This window comes from Fukomys damarensis, unplaced genomic scaffold (genome assembly GCF_012274545.1).
Source record: "Fukomys damarensis isolate Sample0158 unplaced genomic scaffold, DMR_v1.0_HiC HiC_scaffold_22, whole genome shotgun sequence".
In the NCBI taxonomy this organism is placed as follows: Eukaryota; Metazoa; Chordata; class Mammalia; order Rodentia; family Bathyergidae; genus Fukomys; species Fukomys damarensis.
The window spans coordinates 24,768,797-24,776,946 of NW_022900934.1; the positions used below are offsets into that span (position 1 = coordinate 24,768,797).

Sequence of the window (8,150 nt, forward strand, 5' to 3'; positions counted from 1 at the left end):
AAAAAAAAAAAAAAAAAAAAAAAAAAAAAAAACCCTAAAAAAAAAGAAAAGAAAAGAAAAATCTTTTGAACAGCACCAGATCCGAGATGGCAGCCAGCAGGAGGCTGATGAAGAGATTCCTTCCTATCTCAGCACCCCTTATCCCACTGCTTACTTCCTAGCCATTCGCTAACCCAGTCATGCAGCAGATGTTTGAGCCTCACTTTCCTGATTCCTGTCCTCATGGTGCTGACGTTCTGTTTGGGATATGTGGTAAGGAGCTTCAAGAGTTCTGCAAATGCTGAATGAAAGACGTCCATAACATCCGGGTTGATGAAGCTAATTCATTGACCTGGCAAGGGCTTATTGTTCCTGACAGCCCTCCATACGGTAAGGGGGACTTTAGAATCGAAGTCAGCTCTCCCACAGAGCACCCATTCAAACCGCTGAAGACCACATTTATTTATCTTTATTTATTTATTTATTTTAGAAATGATGCTGTTTGATACTTTTCTCTGCAGTTTCTTAATCCATTCAAGTTAATTTCACAATTCAACACTTTTAGTCAGCTTCTCTGCTTTCTTCAGTTTCTACTTTAGGCAATAATCGATCGATCTTTAATAACAGTAAATGTTCACTTGCTGAACTACGAGGGAAAGCACGTACCACAAAGGGACCCAGATTCAGTGGTCTGTGCTTGCAGACTTGGTTAATAACTGTCTGGAGATTAGCCGCTATCTCGTCTCTTGACAAATCCAATGTCACCATTTTGGTTGTGAGGAAGTTCTCCCATTCTTCCTCTACCTTAACTTCATGTCCATTTTTAAATAGTGCAAGCATTTTAGGAATGTCATGGCCAATGGAATTTCTACTGAGCTTTGGAAATCTTTTTTTTTTTGTTTTCAGTTTCTTCTTTAATGGGTTAAGGTCAGGGATTATTTCTGGAATAGCTGCATAAAAGCCTGCATGAATTTCATCATCTCAAATCTTCTGAATCAGATTCGCTCCTCCTGCAAACACAGCTCCTTGTCCTTCTGCTATTTCAATCTCTGACACACTCCCTGTTAATACAGCAACTTTATTGACGTCTGAAAAAAATTGATATGGAAAACTAATAACACTGGCAAATGGTTCCACTCTTTTCTTTTCCCCCAGTGCCATATCCAGGGTCAAATTAAGAAAAATCCATTGTTTGGGATTAGTAATGTCCAAAATTTGAAACTTCTTAAGTAAATGAGTAGCTTTCTCTACTTCATAAATCTGCCTTGGATATAAGCGCTTTAAATAGACATCATCCTCAGGTTCACCTTCCCTGACTGGGTATGACTTTATTTTTTTTAGCTCATGTATCTTTTCATCTGATGGTCTTTCTTTGGCACCTTTCTTTGGCTTTCTTTGCAGGCTTTGTAGTAGCAGTAGCAAAATGTCTGCTAGGCACCTCTGCCTGCTGCCACGTTAGCCATTCTGGATTATTGACGATCACATTTAAAACAAAGATCTGTCCCTTCTCCATTGTTGGTGGGAGTGCAGACCAGTGCAACCACTATGGTAATCAATATGGAGATACCTCAAAGAGCTGGGACTAGAGGTCCCATTTGACCCAGCCATCCCTCTGCTGGGTATCTTCCCAAAAGAATTAGAAGAGTCATATCAGTGATATATGTGCACCCATGTTTATAGCGGCACGGTTTGTAATAGCTTGGAAACAGCCCAACTGGCCATCAGTTGGAGACTGGGTAAAGAAGATGTGGTTTTTCTATAAAATGGAATACTACTCAGCCATAAATAATGAGAAACTAGAGTACTTCATAGGAAAATGGATGCATATTGAGGCCATACTCTTAAGTGAAATAAATAGCACATTCATGTGTAAATACCGAATGGTTTCTCTGGTGTGAAAAAACTAAAAGTGTAAATAAGATCCAAATGGTATAATTGACAATGTGAAATAGGAAGAAAAGGGCTAAAGGTGTAGGGGAAGTGGGAAGGGTAGAGGAAAGGAAATAAAGGAAAAGGAAAAAATGAGAAAATGAAAAAAATCAAAATAAAGTATTTATAAATAGGGAAGGGAGGAGGGGGTGAAGGGAGGGCAGGGGTATGGGGACAAAATGAGAACCAAGACCTGTCATGTAAAGGTACAAGATCCCAATGATGAATGTAACTGTTCTGTATACCTAAAATGTACCAATAAACTCAATGAAAAAAAAAAGACCAGAACAAGGAGAAGAAAAAAGATCTATCACCCAAATATTGATGAAAAAGGACAAGTTTGCCTGCCGGTAATTAGTGCTGAGAACTGGAAGCCAGCAACCAAGACGGACCAAGTAATCCAGTCCCGCATAGCCCTGGTGAATGACCTGAGCACCCACTCCAGGCTGACCTAGCTGAAGAATACTCTAAGGACCATAAAAAATTCTGCAAGAATGCTGAAGAGTTTGCAAAGAAATATGGGGAAAACCTGTGGACTGAAATCTGCCACAAATGATTCCAGCAAGTATCAGCAGAGACCCCAGGCAGTATATTCAGACACCCTGCAAAGCAGGACTCTGGAAAATTGACACCTGCCACCACCTGGCATGGCGTTCACTTGTGGCAGTTACTAACTTTCTACAGTTTTCTCAATCAAAAGTAGTAAAGGTACGATCCCAATGATGAATGTAACTGTTCTGTATACCTAAAATGTACCAATAAACTCAATGAAAAAAAAAAGACCAGAACAAGGAGAAGAAAAAAGATCTATCACCCAAATATTGATGAAAAAGGACAAGTTTGCCTGCCGGTAATTAGTGCTGAGAACTGGAAGCCAGCAACCAAGACGGACCAAGTAATCCAGTCCCGCATAGCCCTGGTGAATGACCTGAGCACCCACTCCAGGCTGACCTAGCTGAAGAATACTCTAAGGACCATAAAAAATTCTGCAAGAATGCTGAAGAGTTTGCAAAGAAATATGGGGAAAACCTGTGGACTGAAATCTGCCACAAATGATTCCAGCAAGTATCAGCAGAGACCCCAGGCAGTATATTCAGACACCCTGCAAAGCAGGACTCTGGAAAATTGACACCTGCCACCACCTGGCATGGCGTTCACTTGTGGCAGTTACTAACTTTCTACAGTTTTCTCAATCAAAAGTGATCTAGTAACCTGTAAAGAAAGGATTAAAAACTTCAGGTATTCTTAAAAACCAAAAAAAGAAAAGAAAAGAAAAAAATATTTTATGTGGGACTATTATTTATTGATTTTTTTTTTGTACTGGGGATAGAACTCAGGACCTTACACTTGCAAAGCAAGTGCAGTGTCACTGAACTAAATCCCCAGCCCAATTTACCGATTTTTATAATCAATTTTTATAGTCCAGTATGGGCAGGGACTTGCTGAAGGTCTGGATGATGGGCACCGACCCAACCAGACCCTGTGCTCCACCTGCTGGTTCTTACCCATCCTTCCTGGAAGGTAGGTACCATACAAGTCTACGGTGGCATCCGTTAAAATATTCTCCATTATTTTATTACCACCAAAAAGGGGAAAATGCTACAGATTAAAAATATGGTATAGAAGCCATTTTAAGATAGAAGCCATTTTCAGAGATGTGAAAACCTGTGCCAGCAAAGAAAACACCAAGAAAAGAACAAGAAGAAAACACCAAGGCCAAAGGAGTCAATGTTTTGCCCAAAGTTATGTAGCTAATAAGTAGCAGAACCAGGAGTCGAACCTGAGTCCATCAGACCTCACAGCCTTGTTCTAAACCTGCTATAGAATACTCTTCTGAGCGTTGCTGCACAGCATGAGTACCGGACTAAGAATGCACCCCTGAGAGCTTTGCAGCGCGGTCCTGAACACCTGCAGTTGGCAGTCCTATATTTGCTCCTCTGAGCCCGGCTGCAGTGGTGGGATGAGGTGGTAAAGAACACTCCAGGGGAACTGGGAATGCACAAGCTGAGGCACTAGAGCAGAAACTTTCATGGAACATGGGGTGGAAGTCAGCCTGACCATGACCCAGATGTACACCAGGAAACCCCGAGAGATCTGGGTGGACAGACCGGGTCGCCCTGCTTGACAGCCTCCCAGGAAAGGTTCTCAACTCTCCCTGAGCCTTTCAGAGCCCAGTTTCTGCCATTGCCAAATACCAGGTGCCAGGTGCCTAAGGCGGCTCCTCACGGGCTATGAAATCAGGACTTGTCCCTTTGAGGACAGGGGCGTATGGCTGCATCCCTGAGCTCTGCAGAACCAAAAAGCCCCGGCCCCCAGCCCGCACACCCAGCCCTGTTGCTCCTGAGCCCATCTGCTTCCCATGGCTATTTAACACCTGAGGTAATCAGCTTCTGAAGAGGAAAGGCTCATCTGGCTCATGGTTGTGGTGGTTTCGGTGCACGATGCCCTGGCCTGTTGCTTTTCTGTCTATGGCAAGGCAGCCATCATGGTGGAAGCACAGGGCAGCGCAAAACCATTCACCTCAGGCTGGGAAGCAAAACAGAAAGAGGAAGAGGTGGGTGCCCCAGTGACCCAGAAGCCACCCACTAGGATCCAAACTTAAGATTTCTACCCCTTCCTAGTGTGGCCATGGGCTGGGACCAAGCTTTCAATACATGGACCTCTGGGGGGACACTTTAAATCCAGACTGTAGTCTCCTCTTCCCAAGTCAGCCCTGTCCCCAGCCACAGACTGTGAGTGAGTCCACCACGCAGGACAAGCGACAGAAACCCAGGCCACACCGGCTTCAGAAGAAGGGAATTGATCAGCTCTCTGAATCCAAAGATGGAGTGGACAGCCACACCTCAGGCCGATAAGGGACACACCTGCACCTTGGTGTGCCTGGTACCTGGGACCGAAGGTGACTGCATTCCTCTCCCCCATCTCCTCTCCCTGCTTCTCAATGTGTCAAATTCCTCCCTGCTCATCTCAGACTCTACCAAGGCCGTGGCTATACCACATACTAGTTGTAGACCTTGGTCAAGTCATTCAGTGTCTCTTTTGCTGTAGTGGGGTTAGAACCCAGAGCCTCCTCACTGAGCTACATCTCCAGCCCTTTTTTATTTCGAGAAAATGTCTTGATAAGTCACTGGGCTGGGCTCAAACTTGCCATCCTCCTGCCTCAGCCTTCCAGAGGGCTAGGATTATAGGCTCTTACCCCCAGTTTTCTCCTCTGCAAAAGTCTGGGTGAGAACAGGCAGAGTTGTAAAAATCCCTTCTTTCTTCACTCCCCTCGCCTCAGGGTGACGTTCAGTAGTAAAACAACCACCATTAGGTGACTTCTACTAGGACAGCAGCCAGCACACTCTTGCCCAGTGCAGGGGCCTGTTGTAATGAACGTTTCCTGCAGCTTCTGTGAGGCTGATTCGACATTTGCCAGAAGGTGTCCTGTCCCAGGGGTGAGAGACGCGTCTTGCAAAGGACCCTCTTAGGACCTAGAGGCCTAAATCAGGGACTAAATGGGGCTCTCTCAAGCGTCTTGAAAAGGCCTGAGCCCTGCAAAGGAGTCCAGAGTGACCACACTCCTTTCCTCCCTCCAGCTACAGTCTTTTCTCACCATGACCAGCTCCAGCCCTCCTCTCTCCCCAACATACCTTGAACACAGGTGGTCTTGTGTAAGCAGCTTTTACCGAAGGACTTTGGGATAAAAGGAAGTGCCAATCCAGAAGCAATTTAACATTGAGTGTCAGGCATTTCTGTTCGAAAAGGTCTTTGGTGAGTGCTTCTCGGGCCCAGGCCCCTGGACGGCTGCAAATTTAGGACACTCAGCACTTTGGCTCTCAGCTCAACCACATCTGGGCTCAACTGTTCACCCAGAGACTCCAGCTGTCTGTGACAGAGCTTGTAAAATGTCTGTTTTCTGGGAGTCCCTACCATGCATCTGCACTCAAGATTTGAATTCCCAGGAGCTAGTCTGTTCCGCCCTCTTGGGCCATCATGCGTGTCTTGGGGATAGACATGGTCCATGGTTGACAGCCCTCCAGGATCAAGTGGAGTGTGGAAGGTGCTAGGAGAACAAAAGACAAGCGATGGTTCTAGCAGAACTGGCATGGTCCTGTCCTCCAGCCATTGCCCATATTTCTTGGCTCAGTGGACTTGGTTCTTGTTCAGGCAGCCCTGTGATCCTCCAGTGTTGCTCCCTACGGGGAGGCTGTTGCAGTTAGGACGGGTTCTGCTGCAAGAACAAAATGCCTGACTACAGTGACTTCAGCAATGAGACTTTGTTACTTTCACATGAAAGCTGGCAGTAAGAGGGATCAGGGCTGACACCGCGGTCCAATGAGGTCACCTGGACTCAGGCCTCCTTGACATAGCAAAGATGTCTCCCTCCTGATCTCAAAATAGCTGCTGAAACGCTAAGCATCGTGCCCAAATCAAAAAGGGAGGGAAAAGGGTGTTCCACCTAATATCTCGCTTATCAAGGAGGGAAATCTTTACAGATGCCTCCAGCACATTTGACCTTAATTGTCATTTAGCTGGAGCTAGGTCACATGCTCAGCACTAGACCAGTCACCATCGAGGAGAAATGGGAGTGACATAATACTCTGGATAATCCACGATTCATTCCTTGCAGCTGGACACAAAGGACCTCATGGTCCCAAATTCTAGGTCTGTCACTGTCTCTAGTGACTGGTCTATGACTGGCCTCAGTTAGAGAGGACTCCAGCGAGCCCCATGGGGTTGACTGAGGCCTTTGTTACCCAGCTTCCCTCACTTCCTGGCAGACATTCCTGAGTGCACTCTCCAACAGTCGTCCTATGTGTCCATCTGCAGCTTGAAGTCTGCCTCCCCGGGACTGGACTGTGACAGTCGGCAAACACAGAGTAGTGCCTCCCACTCCTTGCCTCTTGACTCCACAGGACACATCACTAATCAGTCACCATGTTCTTTCCTTCTGGGCCTGCACAGAACATCAAAATCCTTTTCCACACAGCATTACGATTGGAGTAGATGTATCACACCCGATGCGCCCATTAATCTCAACCTCAGATCAGAGGGAAGAAATTTCCGGTTTGCTTCAACCTACTTTGAATGCAACCAAAAGAAAAGAAACTCTACGTAGGACCTGCAGATAGAGAGATGATCAAATAATTTGGGACAAAAATTCCAGCATTTCCCTCAAGCCCCTGAGGTTTTCCTCCCAGCCTCTCAAAATGGTACATACAACAAATGTCAACAAGTAGTTAGCAAACATCATGCTTGGTGGCTGTAGTCCCTAATGGTGACAGCCGGGCCCCCCAGAGCAGTCTGAGTGCCTTCCTCATTTCCCTGACCCTAAGGCCTGTGGTGGGGAATCTGATTGGCTGTGTGAAATGATAGTTAAATAGGCAAAGCCATCACACTGGTTTGCTCATATGCCTGTCCTTGGCTGGGCTCTGGCTGGTTTGCAAGAAGCTTCCTTTATTTTTCTCAAGAGGCAGTACGTGTTTCTGAATGTCTCTATTATTATTATTGATCTCTCTAGATTTTTTTATGGCCAGAAATAAGAAATCCAATTTGATTAGGGTTTGATTTGGCCTCCAAGGCAGCACACATCAATACAACAGCTGAGAATCAAGCAGTCGTCAATCTGGTTAGAGCTGATGGAGCACATTAGGGGTGGTGGCAAGCCCACCCTTGCCCCTTGGCCATCCCCTCCAGCTGCTGACTGCCTCCATCCCCTCTCTGTTGAACCCCATTTGAGATGGGGGTAATGAAGAAGGAAACACAAGGCTCTGCCCAGGCTGTGACATTCCCCATGTCCATGTGTGAGTCCTACTTCCTCTCTCAGGGGGCTGGGTGACACAGGAGATGTGCACGCTGGCCTTGGAGTCAGATTCAAGTTCAAATCTTTACTTGGTCACACGCTGCAGGGCCTCAGTCAAGTCACTGATCTCTCTGAGCCTCAGTTTCCTCACCTGTAAAATGAGGCTATTAATTGGGTCCCCTTTGGGTTGCAGTGGCAGAAACCCTGCATCATGTTCTGCCTCTCATCCTTTCATTCAACCTACTTTGGGGGAACAGGTACTGGGGATCGAACTCAGGACCTTGTGCTTGGGAGGCAGGTGGCGGCACCACTGGGTTAAATCCCCAGTCCCCTCACCCAGCCTCTTGCAGGGCCCTCCACAGGGCCATGTCTCTGGCCAATGGCCTTGCAGCTTAGGCTGCTCTTGTAGCTGGAACTCCTTCCTGCTTGGCCTTTACCTTTCAGGCCTCAGTCTAGG

The 8,150-nt window shown here is 46.3% G+C and overlaps 2 pseudogenes; one reads left to right on the forward strand and one right to left on the reverse strand.

The window, feature by feature from the left end:
- Window positions 1-86: 86 nt before the first annotated feature.
- Window positions 87-2,464, forward strand: LOC104865131 (annotated as a pseudogene).
- Window positions 541-1,459, reverse strand: LOC104865126 (annotated as a pseudogene).
- Window positions 2,465-8,150: the final 5,686 nt, after the last annotated feature.